The sequence below is a fragment of the Spermophilus citellus genome, assembly GCF_964194105.1.
Source record: "Spermophilus citellus genome assembly, chromosome: 12".
Taxonomy (NCBI): Eukaryota; Metazoa; Chordata; class Mammalia; order Rodentia; family Sciuridae; genus Spermophilus; species Spermophilus citellus.
The window spans coordinates 31,991,907-32,016,187 of NC_138198.1; the positions used below are offsets into that span (position 1 = coordinate 31,991,907).

General features: G+C 34.5%; 1 long non-coding RNA gene across 1 annotated transcript; it reads right to left on the bottom strand.

Moving 5' to 3' along the window:
• Nucleotides 1-1,321: 1,321 nt before the first annotated feature.
• Nucleotides 1,322-24,023, bottom strand: LOC308631754. Its single transcript, XR_014018329.1, has 8 exons — nucleotides 23,917-24,023; nucleotides 20,690-20,796; nucleotides 19,360-19,497; nucleotides 17,072-17,136; nucleotides 6,822-6,855; nucleotides 4,122-4,194; nucleotides 1,535-1,592; nucleotides 1,322-1,443 (listed from the first exon to the last, which is right to left on the bottom strand). It is a non-coding gene; the product is annotated as an uncharacterized lncRNA (long non-coding RNA).
• Between the last annotated feature and the right edge of the window lie 258 nt (nucleotides 24,024-24,281).

Genomic DNA, 24,281 nt, shown 5'->3' on the forward strand with positions numbered 1-24,281 from the left:
AGTCAACCCCAAAAAACAAATGCCAAATGTTTTCTTTGATATAAGGAGGCTGACTCATAGTGGGGTAGGGAGAGGGAGCATGGGAGGAATAGATGAACTCTAGATAGGAAATAGGGGAGGGAGGGAAAGGGAGTAGTCAGGGGATTAGCAAGGATGGTGGAATGTGACAGATGTCATTATCCAAAGTACATGTATGAAGACACAAATTGGTGTCAACATACTTTATATACAACCACAGATGAAAAATTGTGCTGTATATTTGTAATGAGAATTATAATGCATTCCTCTGTCATTTTTTTAAATCAATAAAAATATTGGGAATAGAACCTCTGGAGGTTCTATTCTTCTAGAGGAAGGAATGTTCAAGATATGACTGGGGGAGTATAATCAATCTATATGTACATACAAATATGCCACAGTGAAATTTTGTGCATACTTAAGGTGCAATTTTTAAATTTTGGCTATCTTTTTTTTTAATTTTTAGAACTTACTTTATCATGTTCATTACCCTGTTACTTGTTTTGATTAGATTTATATTTTTCTTTGAATAGCAGTACCTATTTATATGTATTTTTTATTTTATTGGTTTCTTTTTAATTATATGTGACAGTAGAGTTCATTTTGATATAATTCAACAAGCATTGACTATTTTAATAGTTTTAAAACTATATTAACTGGTGCTAAATATAAATTACTTGAAGCTTTAATAAGAACAGAAGCAAAGAAAACATTGATTTCTTAAGGATCTAAAATATGCCACATTTATTTGCTTATTTTTCTATTCATTATAATCACAAAATGGTTGTGATGGTAATCTCACACCCTGCCTCCTAGTCATTCAAGAATATCAAAGAGTAAATGGTAGACATATTTGACACATTGTTCTATATATCCAGCATGTACTTCTCCTAAACATTCCTATGTTTGGCCTAATATTGACTTGCTGCTCCCCTTCATTTCACTACTACTTATTTTAAATATCAGCCATCTTGTCTCTCTTATTCAATATGGAAACTTATCCTTTCCTTCATAAACGAATTCTTCCTATACAACCCTTTTTCTCAGCTTCATATTCATCAAGCTCTTCTTTTGCCTTCTTTTCTATTTCTTTCCTTCCATAAGGGCACACCAAAGAAGTGTTTATTCCCACCACATTCTGTCAATGTTAATTCTCTATATATACCTCACCTATTGTTATCCTTGTTTTCTATTATAACCTTGTTATAGGGTGTTTGTCATCATGGAAGGTGATATGTGAAAAAAATGGAAAGAGTTTTTAAAAACGCATTACTTTTGAGTCAGGTGATGGAAGGAAAGGAGAATCATTCTTTATTCTGATTGCCTGCACCAGTGTGGTTTCAACTACTTCCTTCTTTTGACTGGCAGGGGTACTGCTGTCAGGTAAGTTTTCACTCCTTCGGCTCCCAGTGTCATATTTTGCTTCTGACAATAAAAACAAAATAAACAGTATATAAAAATTCTGTAATTTCAGTCAATAAGCAGCACAACAATAGGCAATCTTCAAATAGCTTACCATCCTTCATGGATTGCCTGGAAGCTTTAGTTAATTTTCCTCCTTCTTCCAGGATGTTCTAGGAAGAAAAAAAGATTAAGGTATAATAAAAAAACAAAGTTGATGAAATAATTAATGTTCTCTACTATAGCAGGGTATACGAGAAAGAGCAGAGGTTTCTGAGTCATTCCGATGTATACTCAAACTCCAATTCTCTCACTACCTAAGACATACTTTCTCATGGGGTAAGGATTATGAGCATTGACAGAGATCTCCAAAATGTCCCTCCCCTTATCTCCAATTGATTGTTACACAAATACTGAAATCCATTATACCATTTTCTTCAGCTGAATTGATGTAGGATAAACATTGTAGCCATCTGTATTTAGACTACTTTTGAAAAATGAGTAACATTTTGAGAAATTATGTGTGATGTTTTAAGGTGTTTTTATGACTTACATTGGCATGAATTACCTCTTGAGGGGAAAACATACAACATGAGCTTTTAGAGTATCTATTACATGAGATTGATTGGATTCAAAAACAGTAGAAGTTTTGCCCATCTTATGTGTTAAATAGCTAAAGATAAATGCTCATACAAATTTTGCTTCTTCCAAGAAAAAGAAGAATGAAAAAAGCAATCTTGTGGGTTCAATATCAACGAATAAAAACAACACAGAATTGCTAAACAGAAACATTAACTCGAACCTCGGTGACAGAGATGGCACAATGAATAGACACTGAAGAGATGTTTTCTGCAGGGAACTATTAAGTATTAAAGTAAGTTACTGTTTTAGAAAGGGATGTATGTTCTTTTTATTCCAGTACCTTCATATAATTAAGTTAACAAAACAATAAGATATAAAATATTAAAAAAAAAACAGGTGGCACTGCCAACCACATCACCAGGTTTGCTTGGCATAGTTAACAAGACACTGAAATAAGTCGTTTTTAAAAAGATAAGCGAGAAGGAAGAACAAGCAAATCTTCATCTGAAGTCCAAATCTAAACTCAAGTTTGAAGCAGGCTTGGAGGATATTTTGGTTCCTACTTCCATATTTATGACATTAATCTAACTTGTTTATTCCTCCACTAATTTGACATAACTTACTCAAACTTTACATCCCATATATTAAAAGAGAATACAAATTTAAAGCATGTTTTTTAATTCAGTAGGCTTAATTAGTAGTTACCTCATGCATATTATATTACTTAGGGCATTTCATTTAGTAGATATTTATTTTGTCACATTTTCTCATGTTCAACACTATATATAACAGCAGCTTTTAGAAACGTGCATTTCTCCAGGCCAAATGAGCTCATTTAATGTAAATAATAACATAATAGCATTCTAAATGGAATAAAGTATGATAGATGTATACTTATTTCCCCAAAAATAAAAATTACACCCTTCTTACTCACATAATATTTAGCTCTTCATGACTGAAATAAAATTAAAGTCATTTTAAAAAAAGAGAAGTCTTTTACATTTGAAACCTTATTCTAGCTGCTCCAGGATATTTGCAAATATATTTCCTAACTTGGAATAATTCATAAAAATGGTAGAGTTTTACAATGAATATTTAAATCACTAAATACAGAAACACATAAAATTTAAAATTTCAGAATGTGACATAGGATTTGGATATTTTAAGAAACTATCATCAAAGAACAATAATTCTGAAAGTTTTTACCATACAATTATTGAGAGTCTCTGCTTCCAGAACTGGTTATTACTTTGCACAGGCCATCTATTTTTTGATTAGATGGAGAGGAAATTTTTAGAAAAAGTTCATTACCTCACATTTGTTTTTATTTTTGTTGGTTCTTTTCAGTTATACAGCACAATAGAAGTTATATACTAGGATATCATTATAAAAGCATAGAATAAAATTTGTTCTAATTCAAGACCTACTATTTCCTTCTGTTCTACTGATCTTTCTGCTACTTATAGTTTTTAAAATTAGTGTCACTTTTAGTGGAAAGACTCACAAAGTATGGATATGCAAAAGCCTTTTTTAATACAAGTATTAAGATATAGATCCTAGATTTCTGACTTGCCACAATTCCTAATATTATTTTAGTATAAATATAGAACCAAGGATAGAAATAGAGAAAAAGCTCTCCTAAAATGTTATGATACTAAAACATCAAGGGTCCAAGTAAAAAAAGCAACTTGCAATGTACATCATACATTCCAAACTAAAGGCACCAGGGAAATCCCACGATTCTATAAAAATTAATTTAGACATGGGTTGTAAGTCATGTAAGTATGATTTACAAAAGACAGTAATATAAACTGACTACTCAAAAGATCCTTGACTAAATTTCACATTTCCTCTGCAGTTAGAAAGCTGTTCCTAACACAATTTTTCTGTCACTATGTGTTTTCCAGCCCATCTTTTCTCCCTGCCCCCAAGACACTCAGGTACTTGAGAGAACAATGATACAAACAACTTTTTAATTCAACATAATTCTCTAAAACGGATTCTTCTTAGCAAATTTTCATATAAAATGTCAGAAAAAAATATAGCTAAATTTTAAGCATTAACACCTTAAAATACAAAATTCAGAGCAAGAACATGAATTTCACAAAGGATCACTTTACCTTAATATGAGCTTCATAGTTGCCCTCTCCCTTTGCAAGGCAGGAATCACCTGGATCAGATTTTTCGGGAGATCTTTAGAGCAAAAATGTATAACAAGAACGGGTGAGTGGTTTTCTTTTAAAAATAAACTCTGTTTAACATTTAGGTAAAATTTATTAAGTGGTATTTCTTGGTTGATATAATTAAAATATGACCTCTTTTTTTTAAAAAAAAAAAGCTCATATTTACCTCATTCTGCCTCTACTGCTCTGAATCTATGAGATATTCAATGAAGGCACTCTTAGTTCCAGTTCAGAGTGATAGCCAATGTATCAGCAGAACCTGAGAATAATTATTTTACCTGAACTGAAACAAACCTCTGATAACCCAAGACAAGGTAGCAAGATGCACAGTTCCCTCTCCTGGATATCCATGAGTCAAATACTTCGTTCTGCACCATGGGAGTCACCAATAAAAACACCATATTGTTTCCCCTTTACCCAAGAGCAGTGCAGAGAGTTTGCTGAAACTTTTTAAAATTTTTGGAAGTTAAAAAGTGAATGTATATGCTATTTAGAGTATTTTTGTCAGGCACATTGAAATAAATCATAAAATGGATTTTTCCTATATAGGTCCCACTTTATTCAGGTCCACATAAACTAGAAAGCACTTTAAAACCTTTATATACACTCAGATACTCAAGGGAAAAGACTGCCAGAAAAGCAGAGTCTTGGGTAGTTGTACCTGTTTCCCTGAGTATTATTCTAAATGTCCTCCTTCCTCTGGGATCCATTCCCCAGTCCCTCATCTGCAGGCCTCAGTGGCAGTCTCCAAACTTGAAATCTACATCATGAACATGCAGATTCCTGACACAAGGTTCAACTAAAATGGAGGCCAGTGATGGAGACTGGCCCCAGTCTAAATACATTACCAACTACTTAACTGGAGCTGTGTGATGGCTTTTCCCGCCAATCATTCCTGTGCCCAACACTACATGTACATTGTAAGAACATCAGCAAGTTGAAAAGAAAGTGGAGGTGAACGGACACCCACTTTGGGCCACAGATCCATATATTCTAACAAATTCTAGTGCCTGGCTCATTAGTTACTAATCCATTTTTGAATCACAGAGATGCAAACAGGAAAAAACAAAACAAACAAAAAAAATACAACCTATCAGAACTTCCTCTAAATACTGTATATATTAATATGCCTTTATAGAGAGCTTTCAATATTCTGCACCCTTAATTCCAGTTTTGTGTTCAAACTGATCATAAACTCCACAATTTTGGTCTCTTTTCTAAAACCCTTATTCCTCCTACCCAACACAGTGTTGTTACTATTCAGAATAGCCCTTTCCTTCATTAGTTACATTTTGATCATCTACCACTTTGTTCACTTAATTCTATTCTTGTCCTCTTTAGTTGGGTTCCTACAGTTAATCCCCATTTTATTATGAAAACATTCACCTTCAAAATGATAACCAGAAAAAGTACTGAGCTTAGAATTCAAGAACCAAAGTTCAGGGCTGGAGATGTGGCTCAAGCGGTAGTGCGCTCGCCTGGCACGCGTGCGGCCCGGGTTCGATCCTCAGCACCACATACCAACAAAGATGTTGTGTCCGCCGAGAACTAAAAATAAATATTAAAAAATTCTCTCTCTCTCTCTCTCTCTCTCTCTCTCTCTCTCTCTCTCTCCTCTCTCACTCTCTCTTAAAAAAAAAAAAAAGAACCAAAGTTCAAATCTCATTGTTTCCACTTTCTGTACCCAGAAAAGTCCCTTTAATATCTTTAAATTTCAGGTTCATCCTCAAAACGATGATTTGGCCAGCCTGTCAAACACATGCTGAAAGACTAGAGGGTACTTTGACTAGTTGCTAACATTCCTTAAAAATTCTGAAATTCTCTGAACTTTTGATTCTATCAACAGAAAATATTCAAATGACAAAATAAAACAATCACCAAGGGAGCAAAACAGAAAATAAAGATAGAAATTAAAGAAAAGATTACAGTCATAGAAAAGAAAAAAGAGTATAAAAGTAAAAGTCTTCATAAAATGAACAGGGGTAGTAATTGAAGGGAAACCAACTAGAAAATCAGGAAGTAGAGAAATCAGAATGTCCTCTAAGGATTAATATAATTAATACAACATTGTCGAAACAATGGTATTCTTCACTTCCAGAAAGATAATTTCTCTCCAGCACTTGCCTGATCTTGTTTATCAGAAAACCATATGGCCATAGCTCTGTGAGATTTTCCATAGAAGCTTTGATGTATTAAAAAATCTGGTTACCAGTGGAACTGTTAAAAATGTCAGGACAAAATCTTGGACTATAACTAGGCTTCTCAGGTAAAATGTAACTCAGAATTAACACACAACAGCGTTTGACTTCTGAATTGATACATCTTGGTATCAACCTGTGCAGTGGGGCAATACAGTCGAGTTCTCAGCCAGGTAAGGCTATAGTCTAACCACAGGCCTGATACTTACTAATTAGGAGAATATGGAACAAATAGCCTCTATGAATGACAGCTGCCTTATTAGTAATTTACAGGTTATAATAGCACAGGCACTTCCAAAGTCTCCATGAGACAACTTTAGGAAACAAATGTTAACTGAATGTGGTGTCTGCCCAGACTAGAACACTCAGAAAATACTTGGGTCCTTTTATCTTCCCACTCTTAGTTAATAGACAATTTTTTAAACCTATAAATTCATACCTTATTAATGCGTCAGCTTTAGAACTTTCTTTCACTATTAAAGAAAACAGTAAAATTATATTTAATCAACAGAAATATAAAATATTAAAGATTTATGACTCTGATGTTTTGTTATAATAAAATAATCCTCCAGGCCCATTCCTGGAAACATTTTTAGAATTAATTGTATTTCTGATAGGCAAGTAGTATATTAACAACTCCTGTGTCCCCTACTCTGTACTTATCAAATGCAAGAAACATGGAAAATATAAAATTTTGATACTTAAAAGTAAGTCATTTGTCTCAAAACCATAATCCTTACTCAAAACTGCAAGATGAAAGAAAACCTTATCATTGTCACATAAAGTAGCATAAAGATATCAGTGTCAAACAAGGGGAGACACAATGGTGGATTAGCAGGAAGTGGCTTTTTGCACAGCTCCAAGACATGGGACCCAGAGAGGGAGATCACTGCTTCCCTGTGAGGTGGGTGATAAAAGCATGCCACTGATACTCAATACTGAACAGAGAGACTGGGAAACTGGGGAAGTTGGAGTGCATCAGACAAAGATGAGAAACAGAACTGGAGCTTAGGTTCTGATGGGAGTCGGGGAAATGAGTACACGAGGACAGGAAAGACTGAAAAGTGCTGCAGATGAGGGGCTGGGGTTGTGGCTTCGTGGTAGAGTGCTCACCTAGCAGGCATGAGGCACTGGGTCAATCCTCAGCACCACAGAAAAATAAAATTACTGTGTCCACCTAAAACTAAAAATTTTTTTTTAAATTTAAAAAAGTTCTGCAGAAAGTGTTGGCATGGGGCAACCTGTCCTGGGAAGACTCACAAGCTATTCTGCTCCTTAAACTACTGCATGAAAGTCACCCCTACTCTGCCTGCTATGCACAGGGAGCTGAAGCTGGAGACATGTTTGCACATCTGCACTGCAGTGGCACCAACTCAGACTGGGAACTTAGATCCATGTGTTGGGGCCCAGTCCCATACATGAATCCAGCAGACACCAGCCACAAGCTCTAAAATGAGCCTAGCACATCAGGAGAATTTCTGGCATGGACAGCACTTTTCCTGGGGGTAATGTAAGTCAAAGAGGCCAGAGAGAGCCTGCCCTCCTCTTCCCTTGATACAGCACTGCCCAGGACCAGTGGCAGTGGCTTCAAAATCTGAATGAGCAGGAGGGGTGGAGCTTGGTGCTTGGGGGCAGATCTCAGTAGGCCAGAAAGGACAGTACTCTTGAAAAACGGAACCGTGAAGAACTGGCTTCCCCTTCCCAAAAGTGTAGCGCTGGAGAGAAGAGGGGTGTAGAGTGCTAAAGGTGCATTGATTCTTTTATGCTCAATAACTCCCCATGCAATGAAACACCTGAGGCAAGGACTAGACCTCACTGCCTCCCCTGAGAACATCTTGTAGAACCCAGCATAACCTATTCCGGGGGGTGGAGCTGACAGCACCTCCCACAGCTAATCCCATTCCATGGAGAAGGGACAGAGCTTTGGCACAGAGAGCAAATGTGTACTCTCAGTGACAACCTGTGGTTTTTTCTTTAGTTTTTGAATGTACTGATGGATACATGATGAACATTTACACACTTTTACACATAAACATTTGTTTTTGCTTTCTCATTTCTAGCAATCTCAAACATAGTTATTTTTCCTTACTCTGTTTTTTGAGGATTAAAGTTCTCAATTAGCATATTTTGGATTGATTTTGTATTCTGTTTTAAAATCAATCCAAAATATACTAATTGAAAACACTCTCCTCTTTAATTCCATTACTGCTTTTTTTCTCTTTCCTCCTCATAAACACATCCTACACTACCTCTGCATCTGTCATATTCCTATCTAGAAACCGCAAATCCTTCTCTACCGGCAATTGCTTCTTTCCTCTTAATGAACTCTATTCTTAACTTCTAACACTAACTGGGGGTGGAGCTGACAGCACAGCTGGAGTTTACAGAACTCCAGACACCACCACTAATACTACAGCAACAATTAATACAACTGAAGCCGCAGGAACACCTATTCTTTGATTGTATGAAAGATGACTCAGGATTACTTACTGTCTTTACTGACAGAAATTGATAAGCCTACCATTTGTTTATTGTGTCAATTAACTTTGTGTGAAAATTAAAATTAAGTACCGAATTTAGTGCTACATATGTAGGCACAGTTGGATGCAATAATTTGGCTCCCTACTAATCTGTGAGGCACAGGATATCTACAGGATCTCTAGAAATGTGCAGACTAGAAGCTCTGTCGCTGAAGATCCATTTAGATACATGGGTAGACATAGAAACAATATGAATAAGCAAGGAAACAAAGCATCCTAATCAAACCAGAATGACTCAACAGCAGATTCCACAGAAACAATAGTGGAGGAAATGTCAGAGAAGAAATTTAGAAAGTTTATAGTTAAACTGATCTATAAGATAAAAGATGATGTAAGGAGTGAAATCACACAGAAGACACAGAAGGGAAAGATGACTTAAATAAGGATATAGAAGTTCTAAAGAAACATCAATCAGATATTCTCAAAATGAAGGAATCAATAAACCAAATTAAAAATTCAATGGCAAGCATCACCAATAGACTAGATGACTTGAAAGATTTTCAGGTAATGAAGAAGTAGTACATAATATTGAAAATAAATTTCATCATGGAGAAAAGATATTACCAGACCATGAAAAGAATTTTTTAAAAACATGGAATATTTTTATCTTTTCAAATCTTTTCAAGACTAAATTTAAGATTCACTGGGGTAGATTAAGTCTCTGAATTTCAAACAAAAAAAAACCACAATCCTTTCAACAAAATAACAGAAAATTTCCAAAATCTTAAGAATGAAATGGAAAATCAAACACAGGAGTTATATAGAACTCCAAATATATACAATAGTCCCACTCTAGGCATATTATAAAAATGCCTAATGTACAGAATAAGGATAGAATTTTAAAACCTGCTAGAGAAAAATGATTGGTCACATTCAGAGGCAAAACAATCCAGATCTCGGCTGATTTTTCAACCCAGACCCTAAAAGCTAGGTCTTGGAATGATATATGCCAAGCTCTGGAAGAAAATGGATAACACACCAAGAATACTAAATTAGGTCAGATTTGAATATGAGATAAAACCTTCCATAATAAACAAAAGTTAAAGAAAATTCACCACTAGAAAGCTGGCATGATAAAACATACTCAAATAAAATATTTCATGAAGAAAAAATAAAATGTACAAATAAAACCCAGCAGAGTGTACAACCACAACTAAAAGAATAGCTGATCAAAGTAGAGTCTAATTCAACTTGAAAACTAGAAATAAATCAAAATGACAGGAACTATAAACCATCTCTTAATAATAACACTGAATGTTAATGGACTCAACTTATTAAAAGACATAGGCTGGCAGATTGGATTAAAAACAGAACCCAACAATATGCTGTCTCCAAGAGACTCACCTCATAGGAAAAGCTATCCATAGACTGACTGTAAATAAGGATGGGAAAAACATATAATTCACATGGGTCTCACAAGTAAGCAGGCGTTTCTATTCTCATATCTGATATAATGGACTTTCTTAAGGGAGTAATACAACAGCAAGAAATAACAGCTGTAAATATATATGCTCCGGAGAATATATGTAAACAAATTCTTCTCAGTATCATGAATCAAACACATCACAACACAATAATATTGGGAACTTTGACATGTCTCTCTCATCACCAGACAGATCATACAAACAAAGATTAAATATAGAAGGTAAAGAACTAAAATTACAATTAATAATTTAGGCTTAACAGAGATACATAGAATAGTTCACCCATCAAGGACCAAATACACTTTCTTCTTAGCTGCACGTGGAACATTTTCCAAAATAGATCACATTTTAGTACATAAAGCAACATTTACCAAATACAAAAAATAAAGCTAATACCTTGCACTTTATCATAATGGAATAAAACTAGAAATCAAGATAAAAAATAAAAACTAACACTAGGAGACTAAATTCACTACTTAATAATGAATAGACAGCTGAACAAATCATGGTTGAAATTAAAAAACATTTAAATGTAAATGAGAACAGTGATACAACCTATAAAAGTCTTTGGGACAGTATAAAGGCAGTTCTAAGAGGAAAATTTGTAGCATTGAGCTCATACATTAAAAGAATAGAAAGTTACTGAGTAAATAATCTAACATTACATCTCAAGGCCCTAGGGAAAAAAACCACTAAAATTAGCAACAGACAGGATATAATAAAAAAGCTGAAATTGATGAAATCAAGATTTTAAAATTAAAAAAAAACCCACAACGAATCAAAATGTTGGTTGTTTTAAAAAATAAACTAAATTGATAAACTTCAGCCAAGCTAATTAAGAGAAAGAGAAAAAACAAAGTATCAAAATCTGTGGTGAAAATTGAAATATCACCACAGATGAAGTAAAATCAATTATCAATAAATGTTACAGCATCAAACTAAGAAGGCTTCTTCACCGTAAAAGAAACAATCAAGGCATTGAAAAGAAAGCCAACAGACTAGGAAAAAAACCTTTGCCACCTGTGCCTTAGAAATTCTAAGCATCAACTTCCAGGATAAAAAACTCAAAAAAACTTAACACTAAGAACACCACCACCACCACACACCACCACCCAATCAATAAATGGGAAAAGGAGTTGAATAGGTACTTCACAAAAAAAATACAAATGGTCAATAAATATATGAAAACATTTATAGAAATCAGAGGAATGCAGTAAACAAACCAGGGACAGAAGGCTTACAAAGACATTTCGGCATAGGAGACAACAAAGATGCTATTCTCTTACTTCTAGCTACTTATCTTATGTGTGGTACAAACAAAGCTTTACCTCCCCTAGGGGTAAAAACTGTTGAAAGATGCTTTCATCCATACTGCATTATCCTGGGGAAATGTAGAAAGAAACACTAGGAAGGTAGCAGCAAGTTGTTGTGCAGTAATAGCTAGTATCTTAAAATATTTAAATAGGTTATTAGCCTACTCATGCTTTCAGAATGTGCTAACTATTGCCCCTCCATATGGGAGAAGAAATTCCTTCCCACTTAATTTAAAGTATAAAACAAAACAAAAACAAAAACAATGCGACTTTTGTGGCATTTCTCCTGAGAGAATCTACTGGTAGGCCAGAGATTTTATTGCATAGAATGTATGAGCTCTGGCTTCAATCCCCGACAGTGAAATAAAAAAGTGATGATATTTTTTTAAAGAATTATACTGTGAAAATTATGTAGACTGAGTTTATAATTACCACTCAAAAGAGGATTATTTCAATTCATGCATGCTATTCACTTATCTCCCATGACAAGGTAGATAGATGTAAAAGAGTTTTTGATGCCAATTTTATAAACTATGACTTCTTGAGATTGTCAAATTCCATTGAGAAGAGTTTATATGGTCCCAGCAGAGCAGGATGGTCCAGTTAGTACTGGGTCATACAGCATTATGTCAATTTTCTCAATCCTCCTCATAAGTGGCAGATCTTCATATACTGCACACTTTCTCAGCATGTAATCTGTATCCCTCATGTCCTATACTGATGAACCAAACTACTAAGAATAGAAGATAAGGACTACAAATGTAGCCCACTCACAGAGAATGTGCCTTAATTTCATGCTGCTATGGGTTCAATCACTAGCACAACAAAAGCACTGGGATCTACTTTTTTAATTATATATTTTTTTCCTTTCCTGTTTAGTGGTGACCTGATTGATTTATGAACATTTATACTCATGCATATTTCTTTTTCTCATTTCTAGCATTTTTGAAGCCAGTTATTTTTTCATGGATCAGTATTTTGACATAGCAATAAAGAAAAGTCCAGGACCAGATAGATTCTCTGGCAATTCCTACCAAACCTCTAAAGAACTACTAACATCAATATTCCTCAAATTATTCCATGAAATAGAAAAGGAGGGAATCCTTCCTTCCAAACCCATTCTATGAAGCAAAAATCATCCTGATACTAAAAACAGATAGACACATAAAGGAAGTAAAGCTTTAAGACAAATATCCCTGATGAACATACATGCAAAAATTCTTAATACTTGAAAACTGCATATAAAAATATATTAAAAATATAGTGAACCATGATCAAGTGGGGTTCATCCCAGGGATGTAAGTTTGGTCCAACCTACAGAAATCAAAAAAACAATTTTTCAATAGACTTTAAAAACAGAATCACATAACTATCTCAATAGATGAAGAGCATTTGACAGAATACAGCATCCACTCATGTTCAAAATGCTAGAAAAAACTAGGAATAAATAAGAATATACCTGAACATTTTTAAAGCTACACACCAAAAAAATCCCAAGGCTAACATCATTCCAAATGGAGGGAAAACTGAAACATTCCCTCTAAAAACTGGAACAAGACAAGGATGCCCTCTTTCACCACTTCTGTTCTTGAAATTCTAACCAGAGAAGTTTGGCAAAAGAAATTAAAGGGATAGGAATAATAACAGAAGAGCTCAAACATCTCAATTTGCTGACAAAATTCTATACTTATTAAGACCCCCCAAACTACCCAAAACTTTTAGAACTCAACTCAGCATAGTTGCAGGATATAGAATTAACACTCACACATCAATTATGGTCCTGTACAATAATTATAAATCAGATGATGAATCACAATGGGCTCAAAAAAATTAGAATACTTGGGAAACAATTTAAGAAGTGAAAGACCTCTATAATGAAAATCACAAAACACTAGAGAAAGAAGTTGAAAAATACTTTAGAAGATGGAAGATCTCCCATGTTCATGGATAGGCAGAATTAATATCATCAAAATTGCCATACTACCAAAACACTATAGTTTTAATGTAATTCCTACTAAAATTTCAATGAAATTTTTCATAGAAATAGAAAAAAACAGTCATGAAATTCACTTGGAAAAACAAGAGGCCCAGAATATCCAAAACAATCCTTGTGTGAGAAAAGTGAAGGAGGCGGCAGACATCACAATATCCAATCTCAAATTATACTATAGGGCTACAAAAATGGCATGGTGTCGGCACCAAAACAGGCAAGAAACCAATGAATCAGACAGACAAAACCACACAATATACTTATCTCCTAGTAGACAAAGGCACCAATAACATACATTAACAGAAAAGAGCTTCTTCAACAAATGGTACTGAGAAAACTGGAAATATAAATATGGCAGAATCAAATTGATCCCTTAACTCTTACCATGCACAAAACTCAACTCAAAGTACATCAAGGACCTAGGCATTAGACCAGAGATCCTGCACTCACCAGAAGAAAATGTAGGCCCAGCTCTCCATCACGTCAGCTTAGAAACTGTCTTCCTCAACAAGACTTCTAAATTGCAACAAATAAACTCAAGAATCAATAAATGGGAAGATAACAAAGTAAAAAGCTTTCTCACAGTAAAGAAAATGATAGACCATGAACAGAAAGCCTACAAAATGGGAGAAAATCTTTACCACCTGCACCTCAGAGAGACATTAATCTTCTGGATATATAAAGAACTCAAAAAACCAGCTCAGAAGGCTGCGGCAGGAAGATGGAGAGTTCAAAGCCTGTTTCAGCAATGGTGAGGCACTAAGAACTCTGTAAGACCCTGCCTCTAAATGCAAAACATAGGGCTGGAGATGTGGCTCAGTGGTTGAATGTCCCCGAGTTCAATCCCCAGCACCACCCCCCCACCAAAAAGAAAACTCAAAAAACTTCACATACACACACCCCAATCAATAAATGGGCAAAGAATCTGAACAGGTACTTCACAGAAAAAGAAATACAATTGGTCAATATATTTTTTAAATGTTTAGCATTATCAAGAAGACAAGCAACAATAAATGCTGGAGAGAATGTGAGAAAAAAGTTACACTCATCCATTGCTAGTGAGACTGCAAACTGGTGCAAGCACTCTGGAAAACAGTATGGAGATTCCTCAGAAAATTTGGAATGGAAACACCATTTTACTCAGAAGGACGTAAAATCAACATAATAAGTGACACAGCCACATCAATGTTATAGCAGCTCAATTCACAATAGCTATGAAATCAATCTAGGTGCCCTTAAAAAGATTTAAAAAATTAAAGAAAATGTGGTACATAGACACAATAGAGTACTTATTTCTCATCCATAAAGAAGAATGAAATTATGGCATTTGCTGGTAAATGGGTGGAACTGGAGACTATCATACTAAGTGAAATAAGACAATACCAGAAAACCAAAGGCCAAATGTTCTCTGATCCTAAATAGAATAAGTTATAGACCATGTATGTATCACATATCAAAATACACTCTACTGTTACATAGACCTAAATATATACAAATAAAAACTGGTGCTAAAAAAAAAATAAAAATAAGAACAGAGAAGATAAAAAAAAAAAAAAAAGCTCCCACCTAACATATACCCGTTTAGGAATGGACAGACATGTCTAAAATTCAGTGGTCTGGACACTCACCCTAAAGCAAGACTAGAAATAAATGAAGCAACTCTTACAAAATTATGCAGGTCCTCAGCCTAGGTCTCTCCCATATCCTTACAGACAGCACATTATTGACAAATTTGGAGGAACCACCACAGATTCTCTACTGCCTATATCACTAGTCCACCAACATGACTCCACTCTCAACACTGATGCAGAAAGCTATTGCCTCAGAACTGTAAGTGCAAACTGACAACAGCTCATGGATCACAGATAAGACACAGGAAACTGCAATACAGATGCCATTTGGAAATGAATTCAACTTTATACAATAAACCAATACCACAGGACACATCATCCAGAGAAGGCTACTTCCTAAGTAAACCTTCACATAAAGGTGGAAGAGACATATCCCTGAAGATGTACAAATTTCAACCTAGAAATGTAAGAAGATAAAAATCAAGGTAGTATGACTCTTTCACAGTTTATAACTCTAGGAACTTTTTGCAAAGATAATGCAATAGAGAAAGCGCCAGAAAAAAAAAATTCTAAAGAATGTTAAAAATAATGAATGAATTCAAAGATGAAACAAAGAAAAACTGAGTAAATTAAGGAAAACAGTGCAGGGCATGAAAGAACAATTTAATACAGATTCTGATAAAGAATCAATTAGAAATCTTGAAAATAAAGAGCTCCATACCTCAAATAAAAATATCTAGTTGAAGTCAAACCCATAGAGTGCATCAAGTGAAAGAAAAAAATATCAGAGTTTGAAGTTGACAAAATACCACATTCAGACAATACTAACATCAGAAGAATTGTAAACAACTTACAGTCCCACTGAACACAATTCATAGACAGTACTCTTGTGAATCACTGGTACACACAATGGAGGAGAGGTACAGGCTATAGACAATGCAAGCTTTCTCCGTGAATAAAAGAAATTATTTCTTAAATCTGGTGACAGTCATGAACATCCAGGCATAATAAGGTTTTAGAATCCCAAGTGGACATGACCAGAAAATTAGTCTATAAAATTACCAAAGGTAAACTGAAATCTACAGAAAGGGCCAAAGAAATTATAAACACATCAGAAAAAATATTAGATTTCTGAGTAGAACCTTTAAGATTCAGGATAGCATGAAATGGTATATTTCAAACACTGGATAAAAAAATGTTTAAAAGTAAACAAGGACAAAAACTATAACATGAATGGAAAGGATGGTCATCATGTTAAGGTTAAAAAAAATCAAAACAAAAATCCAAGTATCACATGCTCTCCCTAACATGTGGAATCTGGGAAGAAAATATGAATGACTAGAAAATGGAAGAGAGATTATTAAAGAAGAGGGAAGGTAACTGGGGAGGGGGAAAATGGAAGTAGGCAGAGTGGTCAGGATTCAATTATTGTGTGTGAGTATAGAAATATCACTGTGAAATCCACTAACTTGTGCCCACAATAGGAGTTGATATTAATCGTTGATAAGAACACCTGTTTTTATAACAAGTCCAATTTGCTATAATGTCACCATATAGGAAACAACACACTAATTTAAAAATATTTTTCTTATTTATGCAAAGCCATAACATTTCAGGGTTCAAAATTAATGTAAAATTTCTTCAGATAATATCATTTAGATGATAATTTTTCTACAATTAATTGCTAAATAATTCTGGATTCTAGATGATCAAGAAGGAAATTAAGAAAAATATGAATGGAATTTAAAGATTTATTTTTTTCCATTGTTCTTTTGTGATCAAAACTTCCTTACTTTTTTTTTTTAATACAGGGCATAAACACCAAGAGTAACTCACTTTTGTAAGTCTTACCTGAACTGAAAATTGCTGATGTTCTAGATTCTGCTTTCATATATTGAAGAATTAAATTCCTGTTGCTATATTTGAAAAAAGTAATAAAATTGGTATTTTAATAATCATATGAAAACACTGACCAAATATAATTGAATACTTTGTATAGAGTTTTAGATCTAGTATCAGAACTTTTTCATATGCTCTCCAAATTTGTAAGCCTTATAGACATTTTATTAACTTGAAAATTATTTGTGGGGCTGGGGATGCAGCTCAAGCGGTAGCATGCTCGCCTGGCATGCGCAGGGTGCTGGGTTTGATCCTCAGTACCACATAAAAGTAAAAAATAGAGATATTGTGTCCACCTAAAACTAAAAAAGAAATAAAAAAAGAAAATTATTTGTACAATGCTTGTTCTGATGCCCAGGCTGATCCTAAACTCCTGGGCTGAAGCAATTGTCCTGCCTTAGGCTCCCAAGTAGCTGGGGTGAATGCACGTGCCACTGAATCCATACTTTTTAAAGAAAAAAATTAATTTAAAATGATCATTGAGAGCAACACAGGTAAATATATTAACTAGTGTAGACTGAACTCAGAAAAGGCCCTCTGTAAACAATAGCTCCTTGTTCTTGTAAAGTCCTTTCTCTTAGGCTTAAGAATTTCTAAAAAATAAGGGTTGTATGACTTCAGTTCACCAGGTTGTAATAAAGATTTACTAAGAATATTGAAAGAAATTGTAAAATAATGGCATATTTAACTATTTAGAATCTCAAAACTATTGTATATTTTTACAGGTTCTAATATTCAAATGTTAAAATTATTTTTAAAAAATGCTTGAGTCTTAATTATCATTATCATTGGTACTCTTCGTGCTTTGTAAATCAGAGCAAATCATCGATTAAGTAATTTACAATTTTATTTACAAATATCTCCTTAGAGACTATAATCATCCCCTTTTTTGAGACTCATCAATAACAAAGGCAAGAAATTAACAAATGCCAAAGACTGGCTTGGACTACTATTTCTTCTCTACCTAGTTGAACCAAATCGGCAGACCTTTGGAAGAGTAACTACATCCCCATGTTGATCTCCAACTGCCTTGGAAGACAAAAAATCCTCTTCAACACAATGGATACTGAGGAGTCATCATGGGGCTTAGCTCTCTTGAGATTCAATGAATCTGCTTAATCTCTTCGTTTGGGGAAGAACTTAATATATGCTGAAAACTTTAGATAGTGATTCCAACAGCTTAGGAAATTTCCTTATTCGGGAAAACCAACCACTAGAGGTGCCAATAAAAATTGGCAACCACCTTAGGAAATAGTGCTATGGGGCCCCTTGCAGTCAAGGAAATGTATTTCAAGGGATGGAAGGTTTCCAGGTACATATCTGTTAACCAAGATGGTAGAAAACTCTGATCTCTTTCAGTGACTTTACTTGAAGTTCTCTGATGGCTTTTAATGATTTCAATTTTCTAACAGAAAAGACAAAGTCCTCAAAGGATAATGCACCAGAAAAGGAAAAGTCAATATGGGGGTTCTATATAAGGTTCCTAAAAGGGGGATAGGGTCAGAGCATTTATTGTGTGTTGGCCAAAGATACAGGCCAAGCTGTCAAAGCAGAGTGCTGCTGCTTGGGAACAATGGTTAAATAAAAAAGCATGAGTGCATGAGAACTAAAAAGAGTGTTGTAACTTTTGAGTCTAAGTGTGTGTTACCATGAAGACTCAGGGATTGGATCAGTGAGAACACGTAGTAAAGCTACTCTCTACCAGACTGCAAGGTCAGTTCTAACAGAAGTCCTAATGCATTGGCTAGTGGTGTACCTTGGTGCTAGAACAATTTTCTTGCATGTATGAGAAGAGGAGTAAAAGGGAGGAGAGAGATAACAAACCCTCCAGGTGACTCATGCACGCGTAATTACTTTTTAAAATCTTTCTAAATTTTAATTATGTATATGACAGCTGAATGCATTTTGATTCCTTGTACACAGCTGTGGCACAACTTTTCATTTCTCTGATTGTACACAATGTAGCATCGCATCATGGGTGCAGTCATACATGTACCTAGGTAATAATGTCTACCTCATTCTACCCATCTTTCCTGCCCCCATTTCCCCTCCCCGGTCCTCCCTCCTCTTTGCTCAAACTTTCATCACTACTTTTAGGCTACATTGAGCAGCTGTCCTAACTCACTACAGTTTCTTACATAGTTACACTATGAAGTCTCACTTCATGTGTGAAATGCAACAGGTGTAACTATTGTGGATCTACATCTAATGCTGATTAGTACTGTCATGTAAACACTTACGCAGTACTGCCACTAGCAATGGCATAAGACAAGGCAATCCGTCCACACTTATCTGAAGCAGATACATTAACACCACATTGAAGAAGCAGCTCAGCTATCTGTGTTGATTTATGTTCCACAGCAAACATGAGGGCGGTTCTAAAATAAGAGAGATAACTTCAACCTTAGGCATTTTAATAAATTTATTTAAATAGCCAATTTACTACATTTTACCAATTTGATATCTTGCTTTACATACACTAACAGACATAAACATCTTGGAAGATATCATATCTTTATCTTTGAAAGTCATTTGTATGTCTAAGAGGAAAATAAAGACAATAGCTATGATGATGTCATTCATCTGGAGTTGGCAAAGATTTCAATGAGAAAACCTCCCTTTTCTTCCTAGGATGATGTAATACATTGTAACTCACAGTCAGCCAAAGGTCAAGAAGTAAAAAAGCTGTTTGCAGGCCTAATATGATAACAGTAGCACTGTGGTAATAACAGTCATTATTGCTTCAGTCATTCACTTGGAGAAGCATTTGCCAGGCATTGAAATCAGTGCTATATGTACAATCTGGCAACCAGCTTTCAAGCATATGTTATCCTCTTTTTCATATCAGGAAACATATTTAGTCATTACCCATATTTAGGATTGCTTTCAAGGTCACACATTTTGCAACTTGGAAAGCTAGGAATGCAATCCAGTCATGTGTGAATGTAAAGCTTCTTTCTTCTTTCTTTATCACCCACCTATATCTTATCTTCATTAAAGGAAATATTTTTCCCTTTGAAGTTATTTTCTTTCCTTTGCCCATGCCAATTAAAAATAAAATCACTCAATAGCAATTAACACTCAGAAATAATCTAAAATCAATATTCTACAAAGTAATTTAAAGCAAATAGTCATCCAAAGGACGAAATTACTTTCAATGTCTGTTTATGCTCAACACAGCATTTCCAAAAGAAAACTATACCAGGAGAAGATAAAATATAACAGAAAGTTCAAAAATCCAATACTAACAAAGCAAACTAAAAGTCCATATTTTACAAAACTAAAATGAAAACTCTAGCTAACACAAGATCATGTGATCAACAAAATCAAATACTAATCATCAACCAATCATTATCAGGGCAGGTGACTCACACCATATACTCTTATTTGTGTTACTCAGTTTCAATAACTGCTTTTCTCCCTAATTGTAGTTCATTGTTCATATATTCCACCTATATTCACACATATATTCCAATGATTATATCATTCCCATTAATTTAATAGATTAACTTAAGTGATTTTTACTACAAAATTAAGTTTTTTCAAAAAAAAACCAATAAAGTACTATACCTTCCCTTATCATCAACTGCGTGTATGTTTGCTTTATTGTTAATTAAAAATTCTACCATCATCTGTCTCTTTTTCTTTATGGCGAATAAAAGTGGTGTTTGGCCACTCTGAAAAACAACAAAAATAGTTTATTCTCAAAATTAATTCTTCTCAACTAAACTTAACCTTACAAAATACTGTATGAATATAAGCACATAATAATAATGTAAATTAAGAGTAGCCACTCTCTTCTCTTCCATAAGTGCTGCTCTTTCAATTTGAAATGCCTCTCCTGTGCCTAGAGTGGCCACATGAACTCCAGTCATTTCCAAAACTGCTTCAGACATTTACTGTTTCCACGGATCTTTGCCTCTGTCGAGCGAGCATTCATCATGGCATCTTGGAGTTATGTAACCCGCACCCAACTCAACCAAGAGCATCTTGAGGACGTGATCTATATCTTCTATCTCAGAATCCCCATTCCTTAACACATATTAGTAAAGGATTTAAGTATTTGATTAATGAGCCAAATTTTCAACTCATTCGTAGGGTGTATCAATCAGATTCTGAAGAATGTCTACTTTTCCAGAAATACCAAGACTCATCAGAAAGATTCTTTGTTTCACTATTAGATAAAATTTACAGAACTGTGCATTACATGTCCAGTATTACAGAAACAGCTTTATCATTGCTTAACCCCTATTTGACACTGATTTTTCATAGCAAAAATTCCCATGTGAAGAATTCAAATTGCAGGGATAGAGTTCTGAGAGCTTTCCAGTGACATGGAAGTTTCCTCCATGTTACACAAGTCCTCTTGATTATCTTCTCTTTATGGAATCAGAATCCCAGATACCAATGGCAGGCATTCCTGCTCCAAGAGGGTCACAAAGATAATGGGCTCTGAATTAAAAGATATAGATTTTGAGTAAACTATATTGCTTTTTCTTAATTGGTCTCTATGTCTTCTCTTATTATAAGATAAAAGATATTTATTATTTATGTTAGAAAGCTCAATACAAAAATATATTCTTCCTACAGAATTGGAGAAAATATTTTGCCAGCTAATCCACTAGTAGGGGATTAATAAACATAAATAACCAACTCAAAAAAGCTTAACACTGGGCTGGAGGAGTTGTGGCTCAGTGGTAGAGCACTTGCTTAACACAGGCAAGGCACTGGGTTTCAGTCCTCAGCACCACATAAAAATAAATAAAGTATAGGTATTGTGTTCAACTACAACTAAAAACTAAATATTAAAAAAAAAACTTAACACCAAAAAACAAACTCAGTCAATAAATGGACAAAAGAACTGAACATAAATTTCTCAAAAAAAAACCCCACAATGTCTAAAAAATATGAAAAGCTCATCTACATCTCTAGCAATTAGGTCAATGCAAATCAAAACTACATTAAGACTTCATCTTCATCGTACTCCAGCCAAGATGGTAATGATCAAGAACACAAACAGTAATACAGGCTGGTAAGAGTGTTGGGGGAAGGCACACTTGTACACTGCTAGTGGGACTGCAAGACTAGTACAACCACTCTGGAAAACAGTTTGGAGATTCCCCCAAATCTAAGAAGGGAACCACAACATGAACCAGCTATCCCACACCTCAGTATTTTCCCAAAATTACTAAAATAAAGTTTGCCTAGTATAGTAATACAGCCACATGTGTGTTTATAGGAGCACAATTTACAATAGCTAAATTACAAAATCAACCCAGGTGCCTGTCAATAGGTGAAAGAGTTAAGAAATTGTGTTGCACATACATACAATGGAGTTTTACTCAGCCATAAAGAATAAATTATGGCATATGCTGGTAAATGGATGGAAACAAAAAATATCATGCTAAGTGAAATAAGTTTAACTTATTAAGAAACTCAAAGGTCAACTACTCAAAACACAACTACTATGCGTCACTATAAACTCCAATAAAAATAATATTAAAAATATATTCTGACTTGTAATGATTATCCTGGTAACATAATATGTGGAAGTTAAGAAAAAGAGAAGGTAAGAACAAATATCAAGACATAGGGAAGATCATTAGGGTAAAAAAAGGAGATTGAGAGGCAGAGTGGGAATAGGGAAGGGAAGGCAATGAAGAAGGAATTCTTTAAGAATCATGTTATATGCATATATAAATATCTACAGGGAACTATGCCTTTATGTGTAAGTAGAAAGAAGCAATCAAATATAAATAAATAGACAGGTGAAAGGAAGCCCAGGAAACAGGAGGAGAATGGAGGAGGAGGAGGAGGACAGGAGGGAAAAGAGGGGATCATGAACTCAACTGGAATTCCATGCATGTATCATTTTGTTGGTATGAACACAACTACTATGCGTCACTATAAACTCCAATAAAAATAATATTAAAAATATATTCTGACTTGTAATGATTATCCTGGTAACATAATGCTTAGCTACTTTTCAAAATTCTTTTTAATCTGGTTCTACTTTAATTGCTACTTAAAACTTATTTATAATTTTAGGCAAAATGTAATTCATAAATTTTGTGTATCAACAAGTTTTATGCTGATCTACACGGATTATTTTTAGCATCATGAAAGACTAAATCATTTTCATTTTTAAGGAACAAAGCTGAAGAGTAGTACATAGGACAGCTTATAACATCCATGACTTATCTACTTCTAGCAATAATTTATCCACTTATAGCAATGAGTAACCTAATCAGGCTTACAAAAATTCCCATGAGAACATGATTTTTATGGTATAAAGAAAACTATTTAAATGCCAAATTCTAAATTCCGTAATTTGATCCCATTTCAAAGAGATTCATATTATGTAGGCCATATTTTTGTAAATCAGTAGGAAACCTCCATGCAATCTTTATCACAACATATTATAAAAGTAGAGGCAAAGTAGGTGATCTGAGTGAATGTTGCAGTTGCCAGTAGCAAACTGAAGAACATGTGTGCCCAGCATCTGGGAGGCAAACCCTGCACACCGCACCACACAGGGGGACCACATTGGGTTCCTTCACAAAAGCTTAAAGTTCAGATTTCTGCATGAGTCTCTTGATTCTAATTCATGGAGGCAAACTAAATATACACATGAGCTATAAGAGGAGGAGGAGGAGGAATACGAAGAGAACTTCCAACATTAGCTAATATTCTAATAGAAAAAATTCTGCTTATAATCAGTATTTGTTAACACACATTACTGTTAATTTTAAAGAAACATTTCAAATATTTTGGAAATAATGATGATTGATGTATACCGTGTTTCTGGCTTCAATGTCTGCGTTGAATGAAAGCAGTTTTGTTGCTACTGATGTGCTCCTATAAATGATAGCACAGTGGAGAGGAGTTTCACCCTTGTTGTTGTGAACATTTGGATTGGCACCATGTTCTAGAAGAAGAATTGCACATTCCTCTTCCTCGTACTGTAGGGCCTGTTGGTTTTAACCAAGAATAGATTGTAAATTTGGGAAATCCAAGAAAAATATTTCACGTTTTACTCATTAGTTATAACTAAATGGCATTAATCAATTTTTCTTCTAAGCATTTCATCAATTTCATTTCCTGCAAAACCACTGGCTACATCTACCTTCATCAACGGTGTGTTGCCATCACTGTCACACAG